A 20352-nucleotide genomic window follows, 5' to 3' on the forward strand; every position below is an offset into this window, starting at 1 on the left:
ACCCCAACACTTGATGTTGGCTAAAGTAGGTTATTGGCGAATCTTATAGGAAGAGAGCATTAATGTGCATGTGGTCCCTTGACTCTTACCACGCCTTGAAGAAGCATGGGTGCTTCCCTGGGCAAGGGACCTCCACATTTCTGCAGCTGGGTGAAGTTGGGAGAGAGCAGGTGGCACCTATCAATGGCATAACAATGGGAGTTGGAAGGCTTTCCAGTCTGAGGAGTGGCCTTGCTAGTGAGGAGAGCATCCTAGTAATGGAAGTCTGCCATTCCAAGCGGCAGTCTTACAGTCCTTCCTGCCAGCAGCTCAGTGCAGCTTGACTCCCTGAGAACACCTGTTTCTTCTCATTCACCCAGACTGAGTGAGTCTTCAGAGGAGGGAGGGGGTTTTCAGAAAAAGAGGCCTGATCTGTGTCTTGAAGGGAATAAGGATGGAAGGAAGGACAAGACAAACAGCCACACCTAGGTGAGAACTATCTTGACAGTGTGGTTAATTCCCATCTGAAATAAAGCTATTTCTGGGATGTTTAGAAATAAATGTGGAAGGTAAGAAGAGAAAGGAGATAAGAAAGTGTAGAAAATGGGTGGACGCATTGCCACTCAGTTGCTGATAAGATTTTCAGCTGGTCCCTGAGATTGGGCCTGAAGCTCTGAAATGATGATTAAATCCTCATCCAATTCCTAGACAAATACTTCTAATATCAGGCAACTGAGAAGTAAATTGAAATGACATTATTAGAAATAAGTGTCTGTGTATAATAATTTGCAGTCTCTTTGCCTGAAAGAAGAAATTTCTTCATCTGTATTCATGGCTTTTGAAACTGCTAAACTGAATCCTATATTTCTTCATGTTAAATTGAAGCCTGTAGTTATCAAAATGCTGACAAGTTGAGTTATTGGCTATTTTCAGGGCCCATGGAAAAAGTTTCCCATTAATAACATTCACTGTGTACACTGATAGAAGAGAATTATTTAGAGCTATCAAATGTGTTATTACAACTTATCCTGTATGCCTAAAGAAGACATTTTTGACTTATGGAGAGAAAAAAGATATTTGCGGGGGGTTGAAAAATGACAAAATACCATTGCTAATAATAGAGGGTAAAACGCAGCAATGCAATTCTGCAGTAACTCAGTTAAAATCTGCCACTCTCTCTTTTTCTGTTTTTCAGTAAAGTTTGCCATGCTCATCTCATAAAAAATAAGAAGTAAAACCAGAAAAGGAGAACTCAGATGAAGAAATTTGTTTTAAATGCTGGTTTATCCTGTGGGCTTAAAAGTCCCTATCAAGAAAAAAAATAGATCATTTCCTTTATTTCATATTAAAAATATCTCAACCTACCAGCTTAAGGATACAATAATGTGTCATGTGCCTTTAAGAGAAAAAAAGAAAATGTTTTAGAAAATTTTGATTTTAAATATAAAGGGGATAAATGTAACGGGATAAATATGAGGTTACTACCATGATATATGGGAAGCCTTATTTTGGAAAAGAACCTCAAACTTTCTTTTTAGGATGTGATTATCTACATAAACAGTTCTCAAACCTTTTGCATATTTCAATCCATGAACTTTTTCTTTTTTGCTGAGGAAGATTCACCCTGAGCTATCATCTGTTGCTAACCTTCCTCTTTTTGTACGTGAGCTGCCACCACAGGGCCACTGACAGACAAGTGGTGTAAGTCTGTCCCTGGGAACTGAACCAGGGCCAGTGAAGTGGAGTGCACTGAACTTAACCACTAGGTCACCAGGGCTGGCCCCATGAGCTATTTTGACAGGTTCAATATGGGTCATTTTGGACATCCCTTCACAAGTGATGCTACAGAATTATAATTCTATTCCACACCCCATAACACATAAACACACATGTGCCATCCAAGTACGAATGTGGAGATGATGATGCCCTTAGATGCTGTGCATCCACACAGTTGACACATACGGCAGAACTTCTACCTTCCAAGTACTGTGTGAGGCACTAGGATAGACACATGAATAATGCCTAATTCCCATCCTCAGGAAGCTATCTTGTGGCAAATGGAGAAAGACACAAAAAAGGCAAATCACAATATAAAAAGGTAAATAATTTTGTCAAAAAGGTGCAGAGGACAGAGCAGGGGATCCCCACTAGAGCGCTTGTGCATATGTGTGTAAAGCAGCAGTGGTCAGTGGGCAAACACAGATGGGCCCTGTTGGCACAGCTTCCAACAGACAGGCACAACTGCCAGGGATCACAGTAGGCTCAGAAAATACAGCCCCCCCAGTGGTGGCAGGTGGAATCTGTGACCAGATACTACCACTATGTGATGGCAAAGGTACACCCTATCAAATAGCATGAAAAATTATATTAATACTCCAGACCAGAAGGAAAATGACAAGCACCCAGAAATAAATCCTGAAGTTACAGAAATTGACAGTCGAAATGACAGAAATTTCAAAATAGTTCTCAAAAAGAAACTCAACAAGTCACATGAGAACTCAGAAAGACAGTTCAATGAACTCAGGGATAAAATTAATGAACAGAGGGAATTCTTCACAAAAGAGATTGAAACTATAAAAAAATTAGAAATGTTGGAGATGAAGAACACAACGAATAAGATAAAGAAAAATCTGGACTCCTTAACAAACAGAGCTGATATTATGGAGTACAGAATTAACAATTTAGAGAACAGATATATAGAAATGCTTCAGATGAAGGAGGAGAGAGAACTAAGACTCAAAAGAAATGAAGAAATTCTCCAAGAAATATTTGACTCAATAAGGAAATTCAGCATAAGGATTATAGATATTCCAGAGGGAGAAGAAAGGGAGAAAGGAGCAGAGAGCTTACTCAAAGAAATAATAGCTGAGAATTTCCCAAACCTGGGGAAGAAGCTGGAATTACAAGTAAATGAAGCTAATAAAACTCTTAATTACATCGATGAAAAAAGATCTTCTCCAAAGCATACATTAGTAAAACTGGCAAAAGCCAAGGACAAAGTAAAAATATTAAGGGCAGTAAGGCAGAAGGAAATAACCTACAAAGGAACCCCTATCAGACTTTCAGTGGATTTCTCAGCAGAAACCTTACTGGCTAGGAGAGAGTGGAATGATATATTCAAAATTCTGAAAGACAAAAATTTTCAGCCAGGAATACTCTATCCAATGAAACAATCCTTCAGATACAATGGAGAAATAAAAGCTTTCCCAGATAAACAAAATCTGAGGGAGTTCATCACCACAAGACCTCCCCTATAAGAAATGATCAAGAAGGTCCTCATACCCGAAAAAAAAGAAAGGGGTTACAAAGCCTTGAGCAAAGAGATAAATAGACAAAATCAGAACAGCTTAGCAAACAATTATAACAATTATATATAATAATTATAACAATTATAAAAATAAAGGTGAGGAAAGCAAAAATAACTATAATCACTTCATTTTAATCACAAACTCACAACACATAACAGAATAAGTTGTGACAACAATAACTTAGATGGAAAAAGAAAGGTATGGAACCTGTTTACACTAAGGAAGTAAGAGGTTATGAGAAAATGGACTATCTCATCTACAAGATCTTTTATACAAACCTCACAATAACCACTAAACAAAAAATCAGAACAGAGGCATAAATGATAAATAAAGAGAAAACCATAATAGAGAATCACCAAACTGAGTTGGCAGTTGGAAATATGCAGGACAAGAAACAAGGGAAATAGAGAACAACCAGAAAACAAGTGAAAATGCAGTATGAAGCCCTCATATATCAGTAATCACTCTAAATGTAAATGGACTGAATTCTCCAATCAAAAGACACAGAGTGGCTGGAAGTACTAAAACAAGGCCCAGCAATATGCTGCCTCCAGGAAACATGTCTCAGCTCTAAAGACAAACACAGGCTCAGAGTGAAGGGAGGGATGATGAAACTCGAAGCAAATGGCAAGCAAAAGAAAGCCAGCATTGTCACATTTATATCCTACAAAGTAGACTTCAAGATAAAAAAAGCAATGAGAGACAAAGAGGGACAGTATAAAATGATAAAAGGAACACTCCACCAAGAGGATATAATTCTTATAAATATATAGGCACCTAACACAGGAGCACCAAAATACATAAAGCAACTATTAACAGACCTAAATGGAGAAATTAACAGCAACACAGTAACAGTAGGGGACCTCAGCACCCCACTTACATCAATGGATAGATCATCCAGACAGAAAGTCAACAAGGAAATAGTGGAATTAAATGCAAAACTAGACTAGGTGGACTTCTTAGATATATATATATATACATAACACTCCATCCAAAAACAGCAGAATACACATTCTTCTCAAGTGCACATGGAACATTCTCAAAGATAGATCATATGTTAGGAAACCAGGCAAGCCTCAATAAATTTAAGAGGATTGAAATCATCTTAAGCATCTTTTCTGATCATAGTGCTATGAAACTAGAAATCAACTACAAGAGAAAGCTGGGAAAGTCACAAATATGTGGAGACTAAACAACATGCTACTGAACAACCATTGGATCAATGAAGAAATTAAAGGTGAAATCTAGAGATATCTGGAGGAAAATGAAAATACACCATACCAACTCATATGGAATGCAGCAAAATTGGCCCTAAGAGGGAAATTCATAGCAATACAGGCCCACCTTAACAAATAAGAAAATTCTCAAATAAGCAATCTTAAACTACACCTAACAGAACTGGAAAAATAAGAACAAACAAAGCCCAAAGTCAGCAGAAGGAAGGAAACACTAAAAATTAGAGCAGAAATAAATGCAATAGAAACCAAAATATAGCTGAAAGGATTGATGAAACTAAGAGCTGGTTCTTTGATAAGGTAAACAAAATTGACAAACCCTTAGCTAGACTCACTAAGAAAAAAGAATGACGGCTCAAATAAATAAAATTAGAAATCAAAGAGGAGAAATTACAACCAAAGACATTCAAAAGATTATAAGAGACTACTATAAAAAACTATATGCCAACAAATTGGATAACCTAAAGAAATGGACAAATTCTTAGGCTCATACAACCTCCCAAAACTGAATCAGAAGAAATAGAGAATCTGAATAGACAAACCATAAGTAAAGAGATCGAAACAGTAATCAAAAACCTCCCAAAAAAGAAAAGCCCAGGATCAGATGCCTTCTCTGGAGAATTCCACCAAACATTCAAAAAAGATTTAACACCTATCCTTCTGAAACTATTCCAAAAATTTGAAGAAGACAGGACACTTCTTAACTCATTCCATGAGGCCAACATCAGCCTCATCCAAAAGCCAGACAAGGACAACAAAAATAGGGAAAATTACAGGCCAATATTGCTGATGAACATAGATACAAAAATCCTCAACAAAATATTGGCAAACCAAATACAGCAATACATTAAAAGGACCATACACCATGATCAAGTGGGATTTATACCAGGGACACAGGGATGGTTCAACATCCACGAATCAATCAATGTGATATACCACATTAACAAAATGAGGTATAACAACCTCATGATCATCACAATAGATACAGAGAAAGCATTGGACAAGATCCAATATCCATTTATGATAAAACTCTGAATAAAATGGGTATAGGAGGAAATTACCTCAACATAATGAAGCCCATATATGAAAAACCCACAGCTGAGATCATACTCAACAGTGAAAAACTGAAAGCCATCCCTCTGAGAATAGACACAAGACAAGGGTGTCCACTCTCACCACTCCTATTCAGCATAGTACTGGAGGTATTGGCCAGAGCTATTAGGCAAGAAAATGAAATAAAAGGTATGCAAATTGGAAAAGAAGAAGTGAAACTCTTGTTGTTTACAGACAACATGGTTCTATATATATAGGAAACCCTGAAGAATCCATGGGAAAGCTATTAGAAATAATCAACAACTACAGCAAAGCAGCAGGGTACAAAATCACCTTACAAAAATCAGTTGCATTTCTATACTCTAATAACAAACTAACAGAAAGAGAACTCAAGAATACAATCCCTTTTAAAATCACAACAAAAATAATAAAATATCTAGAAATAAATTTAACCAAAGAGGTGAAAGACCTATACAATGAAAACTATAAGATATTATTGAAAGAAGTCAAAGAAGACATAAACAAATGGAATGATATTCCATGCACATGGATTGGAAGACTATACATAGTTAAAATGTCCATAATACCTAAAGCAAACTACAGATTCAATGCAATCTCAACGACATTCTTCACAGAAATAGTACAAAGATTCCTAAAATTCATTTGGGGCAAGAAAAGACCCCAAATAGCCAAAGCAATCCTGAGAAGAAAGAACAAAGCTGGAGGTGTAAGAATCCTTGACTTCAAAATATACTACAAACCACAGTAATCAAAATAGCATGGTACTGGTACAAAAACAGACACACAGATCAATGGAACAGAATAGAAAGCCCAGAAATAAAGCCACACATGTCTGGACAGCTAATCTTCAACAAAGGAGCCAAGAACATACAATAGAGAAAGGAAAGTCCCTTCAACAAATGGTTTTGGGAAAACTGGACAGCCACATGCAAAGGAATAACAGTAGACCATTATCTTACACCATACACAAAAATTAACTCAAAATGGATTAAAGACTTGAAGGTAAGAGGTGAAACCATGGAACTCCTAGAAGAATATATAGGCAGTACACTCTTTGAGATTGGTCTTCGAAACATCTTTTTGAATACAATGTCTACTCAGGCAAGGGAAACAAAAGAAAAAAACCAAATGGGACTTCATCAGACTAAGGAGTTTCTCCAAGGCAAAGGAAACCAGGACCAAAATGAAAAGACAACCCACTAGCTGAGAGAAAATATTTGCAAATCATATATCTGACAAGGAGTTAATCTCCAAAATATGTCAAGAACTCCTACATCTCTACAGCAAAACAAACCAAAAACGCAATAAAAAAATGGCCAGAGGATACGAACAGACACTTTTCAAAGAAGATATATGGATGGCCAGCAGGCACACGAAAAGATGTTCAACATCACTAATCATTAGGGAAATGCAAATCAAAACTACAATGAGACATCACCTTACACCATTAGAATGGCTATAATCACCAAGACAAAAAACAACAAATGTTGGAGAGGTTGTGGAGAAAAGGGAGCCCTCATACACTGATGATGGGAATGCAAACTGGTGCAGCCTCTAGGGAAAACAGTATGGAGATTTCTCAAAAAATTAAAAATAGAAATACTGTATGACCCAGCTATCCCGGTACTGGGTGTTTATCCACAGAACTTGAAATCAACAATTCAATGAGACTCATGCACCCCTATGTTCATTGCAGCATTATTCACAAGAGCCAAGACATGGAAGCAACCCAAGTGCCCATCAACTGATGACTAGATAAAGAAGATGTGGTGTATATATATATACAATGAAATACTACTCAGCCATAAAAAAGGCAAAATCGTCCCCTTCGCAACAACATGGATGGAACTTGAGGGTATGATGTTAAGTGAAATAAGCCAGACAGAGAAAGACAAACATCACATGATTTCCCTCATATGTGGAAGATAAACACATGGACAAGGAGAACAGATTAGTGGTTACTAGAGGGGAAGGGGGTTGGGTGTGGGCATCAGGGCTAAAAGGGCACATGTGTTTGGTGACCGACAAATTATGTATAACTGAAGTTTCACAATGTTATAAACTATTATCAGCTCAATAAAATTTTTTACAAGTTTTCCTGAATACCAGTACACAGACTACATAAAAGGCTTTCTGAACCATGAGCGTCCTTCTGAGGTCTTGGGCTGTTTGTCAGCACAGCAGAGCCTATTTTGTTCTTTTCAGTACAATCGTGTGTTTGCCTTGTTGGAGCCACAGGTTCAGGTCATGGTACACGAAGATGAGGATGGCGTTTCCTCAAAAGGAGCAGATACTCGCAGAATTGGCAATCTTAGGAAATGATGAGGCCTGGGTTAAGAAATAAGGACTTTGTAAGCAACTCAGGAGAGAAAATTTTCCTGCTCTATGGGCCTGGAGGTCTAAGGAAGGGAGATTCCAGGAGCTTTTTTTTTTTTGAGGAAGATTAGCCCTAAGCTAACTACTGCCAATCCCCCTCTTTTTGCTGAGGAAGACTGGCCCTGAGCTAACATCCGTGCCCATCTTCCTCTACTTTATACATGGGACGCCTGCCACAGCATGGCTTTTGGCAGGCGGTGCCATGTCCGCACCCGGGATGCCAAGAAGCAGAAAGTGCGCAATTAACCCTGCGCCACCGGCAGGCCCCTGGGAGCATTTCTGATACTGGGATCAGTGTAAGAGTGGCGAGCATAGCAGGCTAGAGGCTTCCCTCTGGTCAGGAGAGAGTGACAAAGAGGGGAGACCCCAAAACTGGCTCCTGCCTGGTCAGTAATGTAAATTTTTCTTGGTGTTGCGTTTTCCTCAAACCTTCAGTGAAGCCTTGTTTAAAGGTACAGCTTGGTCTCAGCTGTGGGTAGTTAGGGAAGGACCTGCCCTTGCTTTCAACACACCCGTAAAGGATAGAGAGTACCCCTAACGCCCCAGGCCACCAGCGCAGAACCACCCGGCCCAGCGGAGCGGGAGAACAGAGGCTGCGCAGGGGACACACCAGGGCCGTGCTGTAATTGATTTGGTGCAGGTCCTTCCTGCCTGCAGCATAAGTAAAACGGAGTTGGTAAGCACCAGACATAGTCCCTGTCACGGGCCTACCCTCCTGACCTAAGTGAGCTGCGAACTGCAATTTCATGGTGTGAACAGAAATTTTCCACGGGGGTTACTCCGTGGAAAGATGTCATTCCGTCTCCCGCTGTGGCAGCTCCTCCGCTGTAACCGAGCGGGAGGCTGCTTACGTTATGCCGCAGCAACAAACAGCCCAAGAACCTCAGTGGCCTAAAACAAGAAGCGTGTCTTTCCTGTTTCTGCTCCACGCCTAAAGCCGGTCAGCTGTGCCTTCTGCTCAAAGTGGCCGCTGCCCAGGACTCAGCTCGGGGGGCAGCGCCGTCGGAAATGCGGCCGGCCACTGTGGCGGAGGCAACAAGCACACGGCAAAGCAGCACCGGCTCTTAAAGCCAACACCCAGAAGCGACGTGTGTGACTTCCGCTTACCCAAAGCAGGTTCCCCACCTGGGGACGGGCAAGGCAGAGCAAGAACGTGTGTACGCAGCCTCCTAACTCCACCTGCGCGCACACGCCCCGGGAAAGCCCCTGAGCGCCTTGCCTGAGAGCGTGTTGTTTTAACTGAGCAAACGAGAGTCACATTTAAACTGTACTGAGCAGCCTGCTAGCTTTCCTGACATGGGAAATTCTGTAGGAACCGCTTGGTTGTAGGTAAAGTAAAAGAAAGACAAACAATATATGTGGAAAATAGATGATGAGTGAAGTATAAGAAGAAAATAGAGAAATAGCAAACGAAGGAGAGAAGGAGAATCATGACAGTGAGGACTCGCCTCCTTGCCGAGTGGCTTTGGCACAATTTTCTTCCACTGCTGTTCATTTCTCTGGGTCCTGACTAGTTAATCGAATGAAGAAAGACAAAGGGAAGATGAGAAAAATGTGGGAAATCGAAGACATGTGAGTCTGGGCTAACAAAGAAGGGTAACTGGATTAAAAAACAACGAACAAAGGAGCAAAAATAAAAATTTCCTTTGCTCCTATAAAAAGTAAGGAGCAAAGGATAATGAAGAGTCTAAAATCCAAAAGCTGGGGAGGGGCTGTAGAAGGTGAAACGCTGGAGTTTGTTGCCCCAGCCCTTGCAATGTCAGATTTTTCCCTGGCTGCACTCTGCCTGATAATATTTGCAAAGCTCACCCTCGAGATTTTACACGTGTCCTGGGGAAGAATATTGCTCGTTGGGAGTTGGTTATCCCAGAATAAATGCGCTGGGCCCTTTGCACCGTAGCTTGAGAGGCAGCCTGCACTGAAACGGGCCCAGGCTGGTGAAGCCCCCATCTTTAGACACACGCTCAGTCTTTCCTCTTCCCACAGCCCACGGCTTTGGAGAACACCCAGGGCCTGCTGGGTAGAGGTGGTGTAACTGTATTCCAGAGAAAACCTTACTCTGACACTCTGACCCATGAGAAACCACTTAAATTTGTTTGGAAAAAAAAAAGTCTTTATGGCTCCACAAGCCTGGTGCTAAAAATACCATTTTAACGTAACCAAAGCTGCTTCAGTAGCGCCTGGCTGGTGGAGACTATCAGACCGTCAGGCATCTCCGCTAAATGTCAGCCTGCCTTTTCACACAAAAACCATGAAACTGTTTAATTGCAATCCACTGCAGGGAGCCTCCGAACCCTCAGAGGGGCAGGCGTACGCCTGGGAAAGGAGCAGGTTGCTCCCCAAGGCGCCGTGAGGCCTGACACTATGGCCTCTACTTATCATTTTTTCATGACTTAATTGTGGAACTGTTTCTTAAAAATTTACATGAAGTAGAAACAGTTTTCTAAGGAGAATCCACTCTCTGTCACTAAGCAGGAAACCTCAGCGTACCGCCAATGCCTTCAATTCCCTTCAGCTCTCTGTTGGGTGTCTCCTCTTTTTCTGAAATTAATACTTCCCTTTCTTCCTCTATCTACAAATATATGATTTCCTCAGGAGCAGTCGTATTCTGCACAGGGCAGCCACAAGCCTAAGTGATGACTTCGTGTCTAAAAAGGGCTCGGTCTGTTGGGCACCCAGCTGGCAAGCCCCCATACCTTCGAGAAGTAAAGGGCCTCCCTTCCCCTGGGAAGATTCCTACTCCAGGCTGCGTGGCTTGGTGACAGTGCATGGGGTTGATTTCAGTCCCCACACACCCTTCATGCAGACACCTTTGTGAAGTCCACAAACCGCACAACGGCCCGCGTCGGCCCTTCTATGTTCTGACGTGATCTATCTCCTTAGCTACAGATGGTTGATCCAGGGGTGGCTTTTTATACACGCCAAGCCAACCAGAGCCCTTCTGTGGAATTTTTTCCAACTAGACTCAAGAGAGTCAGAGCTCCTCTGTTGGCGCAAGTCAAAAGATGCATTTCATGACCTGTTGGTGACTCAGATTCCTCCCATTTGAAAAAAGCCACTGGTAGTGAGAATGAAGCCAACGTGCACAAAGACGCGAAAGCAAGAGCTGGCAAGCGTTCAGTCAGCACTCAGGTGCCTGCTCCAGTGGTGCCGGGACCAGCAGCCCCCCTGCCCTGTCGTTGGGGGTGTGGTTCGGTTGCTCAGCCCTCCCTTGGATCCCACGAGTCAACAGACATCCTTTGTGCTTCAGCTTCTTTGAGTTGGGTTTGCATCACGGCAACCTGAGAGTCATGAAGAAATGCGGGAGCACTGCAAAGAGCAGCCATGTCTCATGGCAGCCAATGCTTGCAGATGTGGCTCCAGCTTGACGGATCACCCCGGACCAGCTCCACGGAGAGGAGATAACTGCAACCAAGGCGCAGAGTGGCCTGTGCTTGTTAAGTGACTCAGAGCTGACAATTCCCCATTTCCAGCAGTGTGACCTTCTGCAAGTCTCCATACCTCAGTTTCCACATCTATAAAACAGGAATTTTCATAGTTCTTATGTCATGGGTTTATTGAGAGGATTAATTGAAACAATGCATGGAAGTATCTAGGACAGTGCCTGGCACCTAGTGCTCAATAAATATTAGATCTGATTGTTCTTCTTTTATTATTTCCAGTGTCAGAATGGCACTTGACATAGGAGAGACACTAGCAAGTGTTGCAATAGATATAACATTGCATTTTAGCCCTAACTCTATACCTAACATTCTGTGACCTTAGGTAAGTCATTTTATTTTTTTCGAACCTCAATTTTCTCAACTGTAATTGGGAATAATAATAATATTTTTGGCAGGTTAATTGAAAGACATCAGGAAATAATATGTATGAACAGATTTCATGAATTCTAAAACTCTATCCAACTATAAAAGACTGGAAAGATCAATCTAAGTTCGCTTTTTTCAAAGATGCTAAGATCAGTATTTTAATAGCTAAAAAAGAAGTAAAAATTTGAAAACCGACATTCTTCTTTTGAATGTAATAGGTACTATATGTCCTAAAACTAGAGACTTTTTCCCCCATTGGAATAAATAGAACAATTTCTATTTTGACTGGGGAAAATGTGTCCTTTAAACATTTTTATTTTTCTTGAATTAGGCCTCACGCAAAAATTTTGCTTTCCCCTCGTGAAAACTGACAATTTTAATAGTATCCCAAGCTCAGCCTGGGAAAACAGCAATTTTAAAATTACAAATCAAATCTTGGCATGATGTTTAAAACATTAGCCTGCATACAACAAAGGAAGCCTCAGATCAAACCATCTGTTTTCTTAGCATGTCAGCATTTGATAAGTGGAGATTTTAAAAATAAAACAGAATACAATCATCTCTGAACCATTTCAGTGAGAAAAGAGCCTGACCAAAAAAAACCCTATTGCTTTTTCTAGCAAGTTTGCTAGAACTTGCAGCAGAATAAATTCAAGTTAAAGAATAAAAATATGAAACAAGTGACAAGAATAGGAAAGTTGGACACAGTGCTACCACATCCTGTTTCTCTTTTAATTTAGAACCTCACCATCTGTTCTATGACCTGACCTCCTCCCCTCTTCACCTGAACATTTGCAAGGAAGGAAATGGAAGGTGGAGAGGACTGGACAGAGCCCAGCCAGCGTTTGACTCAGCCATTTTCAAGCCTGGCCACAGACCTCAGAGCAGCTCCTTGGTGACATAGTGCCAGCGTTGTGGCAGACACTATTGAGTGCCATCCAGCAACACTTTTCCTTGCTTCCTTGCTAACAAAGCCTATGTTTTGCTCAGTTCTCAATATGTCTAACCCTAGAGGATAACTCAAGATTGGTCTCTGTCAACTCCTTGCTTCTAGAGGTAGCAGATTGACTCAGTTTTGGCCAGAGTCTGCAAATCTTTAGGTAACCAAGATGGGAAGACAAGCCAATCAGAGACTGACTCAGTGGCCTGCCAATGTCGAGTAGCTGACCCTCTCCTGAAACTCCCACCTCTAAACTTCTTGTTAGATGAATAATTAAATGGCTTTATTGACTAAGACTCTTAGTTTTTTGTTACTTGTAGGGAAAATCACCCTAACTGATAATAGGGCCTTCCACAAAGAATTCCACCCCCTGCTCTTCCCTCCTCCCTGCGCCATAATACCTGGACAAATAGGACGCTAAACGTTTAGAACCACAGAATGTCAGAGCTGAAAGTCACTCTACACCTCCAATTAACAGATGATAAAATAAGAAATTCGGAAGTGATTCTCCTTGTTTAAAGGGTTGAGCCTTATTAGTGCAAATGCCTCTGGGAAAAGAGCGAGACGCAGCAGGCAATTGAAGCATGTGTGAGTCACTCTATGAGAATCGTGTCCTAGGTGCAGGTTTGTCTGGGGGAAACTGTGAAGAGCTTCTCTCTGGGAAGGAGAAAGGTGCAGAAAAGGGAATCTGGAGGCTCCAGGTCGATGTCTTCTTCATGCTTTCGAAGGCCAGATCTGAAGTAAAGTTTTCCACAAATGCCGTGTGAAAGGAGAAAGCATTTGTCCAAATTGCTTCCCAGAAATGCACAACGAGCTGTTCCTCCGGAAGTCTGCGTGAGAGCTCCCGCCTCAGCACATCTGGCTGCTGGGCGTCGGCAGAGGGGAGGACGTTAGGTTCATATAAACTCATGGAAGAGATTTTCAAAAGAACTCAAAGAGCTAAAATGATACTTTTAGGGGTATCAGAGACCGGTCTCAAAAGTTGCAAATATCCTCTCAACTTCTGCAACCCAATTCTTCCACAGCCATGTGGATGCAACCTGACTATTCAATTCATTTGAATTGTTGGTGTACAAGATTTTTCTTGAAGTTTTGACAGTTCCTTCCCCTTTTTTCCCCCTCAAACTTTTTTGGAAACCAAGATTATTTTAATCAGAGAGAATATATTCTTACAACTTAATTATAAAAATAACACTTGTTTACGTCTATGTCTGTTCTCCACATTGCATATCCCTAGCTGTATTTAGCAAAGTGTGTAGAACACAGCAGAGGCTCCATAAATATTCTGGAATCAATGCATGATGAAGTGCGGGACACTTAGAAATACAGAAAACAGAATTTTAGAGAAACTCCTTATTCTATACATTCATTTGTAGACACTCAAATCTTGTTCCAGAAATATGTTTTCTATATGTATTTTAAATTGTTTATTTGTTTTCCTATAAAGGGGAAGCCTATTGTGTTATTGTTTCCTGAAAATGCTCGGTTTTTTGGAAATTTTCAACTGAATTTTCCTCTGCTTTAACAAGGGACAGAAGGAATGTAAACTGCTCCCCCAAATTTGCACATGAGATGGAAACAAACTTGTGTTCTCGCTGCCACTGCAGACTTCTCCACTCTGCTTGATAGGTCAGTCCAAGACATTTGGTGGAGTTCTATAGTTCAACTAGAACAATTTAAAAAGCTGATGTAACCAAAGTAAGTAAATAATAAAAGTTCATCTCCATTTGCTATTACTCGGGGTAAATGTAAGTCATGACATGTTTCCTTTGCTCACTTGGGGAGTGATTCATGCACTGACGTTACAAGCTGTTTTCAGGGCTGTTGAAGTTGTGCATGCAGCTCTGGAGGTCAATGAGGAGTCTGTCACTGGAACTCCCCAGAAAGGTCCTCATTAGCAACACGATTTAGCAAATGCGGTATTGACATCACTGTACCAATCCCAGGTTGGGCATGCATGCTCTTCCAGTGAGTCATCTCCTGCAGACTCTCTGCGTGGTCAGGGCTGGCATTTTTACTCAGAAACATCAGGGGGAAATAATTAAAATAGAATTTACTTTTAAGTTTCATCAGGCGGACCATTAGAAAATTTTATTATGACCATCAACAGGGAGCCACAAAGGGATACAACAGGACTTGAGTTCAAATTACAGTCCATTTCCGATCATGGATGCCCAAGTGATTTCTACACTGGATTATCCTTTCCCTTGGCAAAACTGACCCTGGGAAAAACAGGGAAATAAGGACAGATTGTCTTATTTCAATTTTGCCATCCAGCCGTTCATTCAACAAACATGTGTTAAACACATATTTGATGCCAAGCATCATTCCAGGTATGGAGGACCCTGCAGACAACAAAGCAGAGTCCCTGCCTTCGGGGGTCTTAGTTTATTAGGCAAATATTATAAACAAATCAACAAAAAAATACATCTGTAATCCTGGGTAGCCATAAATGCTTTGACAATAAAGAAGAACAAAGGGATGAGAGTGATGTTTCAGATGACGTTCTCAAGAGGACAAGTGTCTCTGAGCAGGGCAGCAGATGAATGGCCAGGCTTGGGCTGCCTAGAGGAAGAGGTTCCAGGCTGAGGGAACAGCAAGTGCAAAGGACCTGAGGCAGACCTGTAATTGGCATATGAGGACCAGCAAGGAAGCCAGTGTGATGAGCAGAGGGAGCTCATCAATTGTGTGAATTGCTGTCAGAGAGACAACCAGGGACACGACCGTGTAGGACTTGAGGCCCCAGGGAGGTCTTTGGGTCTGTTCTAAATGCTGGTGATGTTACTGGAGAGTTTTTGCAAGAAAATGACACAATCTGATTTGCCTTTTGAAGGGATCTTCTGGCTGCACTTTAGAGACTAGATTATGTGGGGGTTGGGGAGGGATGGGAGTTAAAAATAGGAATAGGAAAACTAGTTAGAAGTTTTTTATAGAAATCTTCCCCAGAGATGACTGGTTTGGACCAGAGATGGGATTTCTGGATGGGCTGGATATAGAGTGGGAATGAAGGAGAAAAATGAAGAGTAACTCCGGTTAAGAGCCTCATCAACTGAGTAGTACTGTTGATTAAGATGAGAAAGATGGGGAGAAGCAGCTTGGGTGGGTGTGGGCAGGGAATCAAGAGGTCAGTTTTGGACATCTCAAGTGTGAAGTCTTAGGCTAATTCCTCTTAATGGAGGTATTTGTTGTAGATATGCACTTTGGATCCTGCTTCTTTGAAAAAAGGCATGGAGAGGGGAAGGCCTGGCAAGATGATCTCATGTGGCCTTATGAGGCCCAACAGTGCAGGGTTCTCGAAGGCTGGGAGGCTGCCGCCCCTGCTGCTGTCATGGGCTCAGATGACTGTTAGTGCTGCCGGTTCGTTGAGGAGCCAACGAGGCAGGGGAAACGTGCTCCATGTTCTGTGATATAGTCACGCACCTGCATCATGATGTTTCAGTCAACCACAGACCACATATATGATGGCCGTCCCATAAGATTAGCAGCATATAGCCTAGGTGTGTAGCAGGCTATACCATTTAGCTTTGTGTAGTACACTCTATGATGTTCGCACAATGACAAAATCGCCTAACGATGTATTTCTCAGAATGTATCCCCGTCGTTACATGACACCTGCCTGTTCTGAGGTTGTGGTGAAGAGAGACAGAGTGACTGTCAGACTTTCTAGTAGCCCAAGAACGTCAGGACCAACCACGTAGTTTGGGAGACTAGAAAGGAAGTCTAGCCCAGAGAGTACGGCATGTTGGGTTCTAGCTTTTTTCTGCTTAATAACGTGTACCTTTCTCCCTCAGTACTGTGTATGTCCCACTGCTGCCTCTGAAAACATTCCTGTGGTAAGAAGATCTGACTGAAAAGATGTACTTGGTAAAACATCAGTGTCTGCGAGTGTGGACAGAAGTGCCCTCTACAAATAGATCCTCAGGGATCTGCTCAGTCTAAACGAGCAGCAGAAGCAAAGAAACCACGAATTGAAGATGAAGAGTGTGTGCACCTTGATGAAGAGAGATCGGCTGCTCGTTTGGAGAGTCCCAAAGAAGGGATTGTACAAACCGAACAGATCTGGTCTTTGCAGCTATGTCACTAGAAAAAATGGCTGCAATCAAAGTAAAAATTACAGCAAGAAAAGATCTACAATCAAGACTGACCTAGATGATTAGGTAACTGCCCTAAAACACAGGAGTTTCAGGGAAGCTGAGGTAAATGTGACCCAAGACATTTTCAGTAGAGAGAAGGTGGGGGAGGGGAGGGTCAGAAGTGCAGTTTCCCAGTATTGTTTGCAATTCTTCAGAACGGAATGTACCTGAACAGAAACTGGCCCCCAGTACAACACTTGTGGATGCCATGTATGTACCAAATATCCTGTCCCAGCTGCTTACAACAGATATGACCAGGAAAGAGTCAAAGGAAAAGAAGAAATGGAAAGCTTCAGAGCTGATACTACGGTACCTACCACAGTAAGCCCTGGAAATCTGTAGCAGAGGATGACACGTCTGCCCTGGGACTCAGACTCCTGAGCACCGCCAGTTCTGAGGGCAGCTTCTCAAGCAAGGCTTCCCCCAAACCGGAAGAAAGGATCTCGAGCACCCACTATCACCAGTCAGGCAGTCACCACCTCTTTAATAACAATGCTTCACGCAAGACACATTTTACGGGATCTGAAATTTTTCCCATCAGATGAAAAGTGAAGACAAGGCTGCCAATGAGAAAATGAAACTGCAATTCAGAGAAGAAAAGAGTAGCTGCAGCCAGAGGGCCCTACAGCGAGTGTCCCGGGTCCTTACAGGGCAGGAGACCCGCCCCTCATGTGGAAGCCATGAGACTGGGGAGGGCAGGTTGGAGCAGCTCTTGTACCAGGGCTGCCCGGCAGTTCAAAGACTGGCCATGGCTTTTTCCTGATGGGTCACCAGTGGATGTATTTGCTACAATTAAACGCTTTCATCTTAAGTATGATGTAGCTTGTTTAGACCCAAATGTTCAGAAATAGGGTAGAACTGTATTAGAACTCACCGACCACCAATGTCCTTTGGATGTTTTCTTACCATTTTCTTACAGTTCTGAGACACATTTATAACTACAAGGTAAAGCAAACATCCCACCAGAGATTCTGAATTAGTTGGTTTCTCCTTTTACTGTAAATTTGGGTTAAGAAATATGTGTATACTTTGATCTAAAGGCTGAAACTCAAGCATTATGAATTTACCAAAAACTTATAAATGAAGATGGCCACAGACTGATCTTTCATATGACCTTGTTCCATGCTTTGTAGAGAACGCTGGTTAATAGACTCAGGTGCTGTGGCTTTTGCCTTTTCCAGTCACCTCCTTCCAACTCCTGATTTTCTTTATTTCTTCATCTGCCCAGAAGCCCCATCTCTCCCTTGCACCCCTTGTCTTCAAGGCCTGGCATATAATAGAAGCTCCAACCACTCTCCAACTTGGAACGCTACTGCTTACTGAGGTGCAGTTTGAAAAACAATATACTATTTGCTATTCTTATTGCAAGTTTTGTAATTACCTCAATTGCTGTTTAGAACATGTTGGAATCACCACTAGCCTGAAGCATAACCTCTGAATGATCTGAATCTAATCTCAGACCGGAGTGGCAGTGTCATAAATGTTGCCCTACTCCCCTGCTTTGGTATATACCCTCGTTAAAGTTGAGGAGAAGAAATTTAAATATCAGAGTTGAGCTCCTAAGCAATCATGTCCTTTCTATCGATTACCTGATGAGAATTTACGACACGTAAGAGTGAGTGAAGAGAGACGTTTACTATGGGGCTGCTAGCTTCCCCGGCTGTGCTCTCACCATTTCCAGGAAAGCCTCTCACCAGCCTTGCTCTTACAGGGCATTGTAAGATCCTCTTAACTGCAGACAGCACAAGAGGACTGAAGAGGGCTGGGCACTTTAGTTCTGCGATTTCATTACTAAGTGATATAAACAAAATTTGATACTGGTGAGCATCATGAGAACACCAAAAGCCGAAATGTAGAATCACAACAAAGGGAAGAGGAAGTCTTGCTTGATCTCCCTGGCTAGAGGATGCCTGTGCTGTTTTCCCGGGGTCCTACAGATGTGATGTCTAACAGCGACTATAAAAAATCCAAATAGGGAGCACAACTATGAGCATAGGGACAGTCACACAGTGATAAACCATTAACACCTTAAGAAACAGAGAGCTGTATCACATATTTGAAATGGGTGAGAATTATGTCACCTACAGAATCTAGTCTTGAGAGAACTAAAAATTCCCAAGAAGCCACAAGAACTGTTTCTGGCAGGGTGACTGGAGGCCGCTCCTGGCAACTGTGGCCTTGCAGTAGTTTAAGGAGTTTGACATCACTCGCTAAACAAGAAACTTCCTATTGCTTTTTAAATGAATCATGAGGATGGAAAGGGAAAAAGTGTCCCTTGGCCCCTAATATTTTCCAGAGACCTTTGAGCTCCAAAGCACATGGAGAGCCAAGCCGACAGGTCACCTTTGTAGAAAGTCTCCCCGATTTTCTTATCTAAATCAGCACGTCCCCCGCATGACTCTCCAGCCCCTCACTCTGCTTGGTGGCCCCCGTGAGCCTGTTGCTGCCCGAGGAAGGCAGGCTGGCAGCTGGTCAGCCAGACAGCCTGGAGCCCACAGCCTGCCTCTGTGACCTGCCGGCTGTGGGACCTTGAGCGGGGCACTTAATTTTTCTCTGCCTCAATTTCCTCTTCTGAAAAATAGAGATGTTAATAGTGCTGACTTTATAGGGTTGTTGGGAGGATTAAATGAGTTACTATTTAAAGTCCTTGGAGCAGAATGTGGCACGTAGTCATATTGTGTTTGTGAAATAAAACAGGTGAGTAAAATGTGTTTGCTTGTTTATTCTCTCCCCCGTTAGAATATACGATGGACGAGGAAAGAGCCTGCCTTTACTCTCTGTTGTACCCTCAGTGCTGAGGCTAGTGCCCTGCGCACAGTAGGCTCACAATGAAGACTTGCTGAAGATGTGGCTGCTGGCACCCGAGCTTCCTCCACGCAGCTTGCCTTGGTTTCTCTCTAGTATTTCATTCCCTTCCTTTTCGAATGATGTTATTTGGGTGGTTTAGCTTATGTGTTTAATTAAGGACTCATAGTAATGTTTCCTGTCCATAACCTCTCTGGGAATCTAATCTTCTTAATACAGGTATGAGTTTATTGAGATCTTATAGTTTAAGACCTATATTCCTCCTGGCCCAAATATATGGTCCTGAGACTGTCCTCAGCATGTAATTTAACTAGAAGATAATGGGCTGTTGTCTCAGTAAGCACTCCAGGCTGAGCCGGGAGGTACACAGGCCCGTGGCGGTCACAGTAAGGTAGGCAGGAGCAGCATGGGAACCAGGAACCAACTCTACTGTCGGGCATGTCTTGGAAGGGGTGACCCATCTTCCCAGTCTCGGAATGAAAGTGTCCAGCAAGCTGGCGGCTTTATCCAAGGGTCTTCTCTGGTGAGAAGAGGGTTGCCGAGCGCTCTGAAGAAAGCGGTAACAGTTGTGGTCAGCGAGGGGTCCTGTTCTAGCGAAACCGAGGGGCAGGAGGAGCCATCTGAGTGGAAGTATGTCCTCAGGCAGTGATTGAGCTATGAGGCAGGGCCTGCCTCCAAGGCAGAGGGGCCTGG

General features: G+C 42.4%; 1 pseudogene; it reads left to right on the plus strand.

Annotated features, from left to right (window-relative positions):
- The window catches only part of LOC100069484 (parafibromin-like), an 81331-nt pseudogene extending 63539 nt beyond the window's left edge, over nucleotides 1–17792 (plus strand).
- Nucleotides 17793–20352: the final 2560 nt, after the last annotated feature.

This window comes from Equus caballus, chromosome 10 (genome assembly GCF_041296265.1).
Source record: "Equus caballus isolate H_3958 breed thoroughbred chromosome 10, TB-T2T, whole genome shotgun sequence".
Taxonomy (NCBI): domain Eukaryota; kingdom Metazoa; phylum Chordata; class Mammalia; order Perissodactyla; family Equidae; genus Equus; species Equus caballus.